Here is a 3280-nt window from a genome sequence, read left to right as displayed (position 1 = left end):
TGTAATCTGAATAATTTGGAAAGGAAAATAATACTGAATGAACACATGGTTTAGTATGGAAGGGGAAAACATGTTGGATGATGTAACTCCCCAAGTATGATTTATAGTTCCATGAAGGGACACTACAGTGGAAATGATTTCCTGTGAAACTGTAGGTTGCAATCAAACTGATTTGGTTACCTGTTTGAAAGACTACATTTACTGTCAGAATGTCTTTAGTGTGGGTGGTAATTGTTTTGGAGGATACTTTATAATAGGACAAATACTGAATGTTTTATCATTTGTCCAGAGGTGAGGCATTAGTGAAAACTGGATTGTTTCCTCAGCCATTGCATTAACGCCACTGTGGAAGGGGAGAGGAAAAAAAAAAAAATTTACTGCCAATAATAATGAAGAATATGTAATATGTGCCTTTAGGTGGGTTGATCAAGAGCAGATAAGGCAAGCAATTTGTTAAAGTAAATCAGAAGGATGGGGGGAGCAGGGGAGAAAAAAAGACCTGCATATTTTGAGACTGAGAAGAATGTGCAGGTGATAGGCACACCCAACATCATTCCTGCAAAGCATTCCACTAATGGATGAGACAAGCTCTCATCAGGACAACAGCCTAAGCTGCTACTATTTATTACAGAAATTTAAAAATAATAAAAAAACTGGAATTTAACCCATCTACTGTACATTTTGCACATTTGTTGCACAATAATACACAGTGATCACAAAACAAAATGACAAGATTCACAATATTCATGGCTTTTTCTTTACTTTTCTACACAATATACAGCCATCTTAATTTCAGTGATTAAATTTTTTAATTGGAGGAAAAAAGAATATGTACAATAATTATTACTTCTGGCCTAGTAAATATTGTGTCATTTCATTTAATAGTTCAAACAATCTTATTTGTTTAGATTTTAATATTTATTTATTACAAAAATGAAATGAAACAAAGAACCAGAGAAAGTCAAGTTCTAAAAATATTCAACCTTAGAAATAAGACATTCAAAAATTTTGTGGTTAATAAAACAAAGCTACAAATTATTTACGCATAGTAAGCCTCTGCGTGTGTGAGTGTGTGTAAGAGACAAACGGAGAGACTTTAATATGCAAAACCAGTACTTGCAGTGACATATAAACATGAACAAGACAAAGCCAGAACAAAAAGTTCTTGCACTGAGATCAAAATCAGACTCTCACACACAGACACACAAAACTGCATTGAACCATATACTAGCTAATTAGGGATGCATTCATTCATATAAATAAATAAATTGCCTCTTACGCGAGTGTATTCTTCCCTACGTCTCTGTTATTGCACCTGCTGTTCAAGTTTGTCCACAAGAATACAACTGTGGGGAGATGGACTATCAGGGGCTGGAGCTGTGGAGAGGATCTCTCTACTCTACAACTATGCAAGAGTTTCTAAAGTAAAAAGCACCTGCAGAGCATTCTGCACTGTGTGGAGAATGCACTCACAAACATGACTCGCAACTGAACCGGCCACAAAAACCAAGGAGAAAGGGCATGCTGGAAAAGGATGTCACAGAAAAATTAGAGGCTTCATAAAATACCACCACATCATAACCTTTTAAGAGTGCATCACACACCAGGGAAATTTTCATTTGGTTTCCGTCTCCTTCGATATGTCACTGCCTCCTCAAAGACACTGTGTTTATGAGGACGAGCACAAAGAACAAGATGCCCATTGCCCACATCCAGAGTGAAGACACCCCTCAATCATATTGTTTCAGACCAAAGCTGCCATGCTGCCCAGGGTTCTGCCCTGGTGTAAACCCAGAGGAATGTGTGGCCTGCCCGGCATTTCTGCCAAACGTGCTCACTTTGCAGGAGTGCCACTAAGCCTGAGGCCAGGACAAATGACGATACCTTGAACACCGAGGCATCCGGTATGCGGGTGCACACCACAGAACTTGGACCCCAACATGCTTCAGAACGCCACAGCGCTAGCCACGGTGTACACCAATCTCCTCTTGCTGAAACAGGTCTGGCACAAATGGACAGAAAACAGCAGAAACAAAAGCTGGACAGCACAATGCTTTTAATACAAAAACCGTGCGGCAAAACACTAACTGCTCTAGGAACTCAACTTGCACTGGAGTCTCGTAATAGAGATGGGATTTCTCCGACGCATGGCGTCAGCACACAACCGACTCATCGAAATAAACATATCCCTTTCAGTCTATAGCTCCCTCTCAGCATCAACACAGAAGAAGAGTTTTACATCTTTATTATCGTCTTCCAGGTAAGGTACCTTTTAGAAACCAAACCAGCTTGAGAGAAGACGCTGCAAACCCAGGTGACAGATCATGCTCTAAGCTTGTCACTGGAGCACTGCCCTAACACCCCTTGTTGGAAACACTTACCCTATCGAGTGCTTAAACAGTATGGAGAGAAGAGTGTGTCAAATGTATCTCTGTGTGCACGCACATGTATGGGGGAAGGCAAATGCTCACACATTCCATGTAAAATACAAAGTGTTGAGATATTTTCACATGTAGACTGTACTGATGACTCCCATAGTTAAGGACCTGACTAAATTGTGTAACAGTGAAATGTATCCCATGGCTATATGCTGGGATCCATCACTAAGTGCACAGGATAGAAGTACAAAACAGCAACACTTCTCACCAGAAGCAAAACAATTCTCATCTTCAAACACATAACTGGGCAGTTTCACTGTGCTTGTATGAGCCACTTAAAGGATTGGCGGGTCTCGTGAAGGAGGAACACACCCCAAAGACCCAGTAAGACTTCCATTTCCGCACACACCCACACCCACACACACACGGTTGCACCTCAGGAGTCAACTGTTCAGCAGCTGTGCCCACTCCAGGTGGTACCATGCTATTTCTGGTTTTAAAAAAAAAAAAAAAAACTAAAAAACTAAATTTCAATTCTAAATGCAATGAGTGCTGGATTTCCACTCTGTATTCATGGTTAAGTTCAGAAAGATCTGACAGCACAGACCTTTTGCCAAAACCCCCTTTAAAACTGTCCAGCTTGCTTCTTTGAGAAGAAGTTGCTGGTGCCTCATAGCAGGTGCAGACACGAAGTGCTTGTAGCAGAGCCTACACAAAGAATCCAACAGCCTCCTCTTGCACATATACAAGTAAGAAATGGCAGAAAGAAAGAAGGAAAAGCTAAACTAATTCATAAAACCAGGAACCCCTGGGGCACTGTTTTTATAAAAAAAAAAAAAATGACAAGAATAACATTAAATAAATGTAGCGGTAATATAGTAACAATAATAAAATTAACAAAT

The sequence above is a fragment of the Scleropages formosus genome, chromosome 18 (genome assembly GCF_900964775.1).
Source record: "Scleropages formosus chromosome 18, fSclFor1.1, whole genome shotgun sequence".
NCBI lineage: Eukaryota > Metazoa > Chordata > Actinopteri > Osteoglossiformes > Osteoglossidae > Scleropages > Scleropages formosus.
This window is presented reverse-complemented; position numbering follows the sequence as displayed.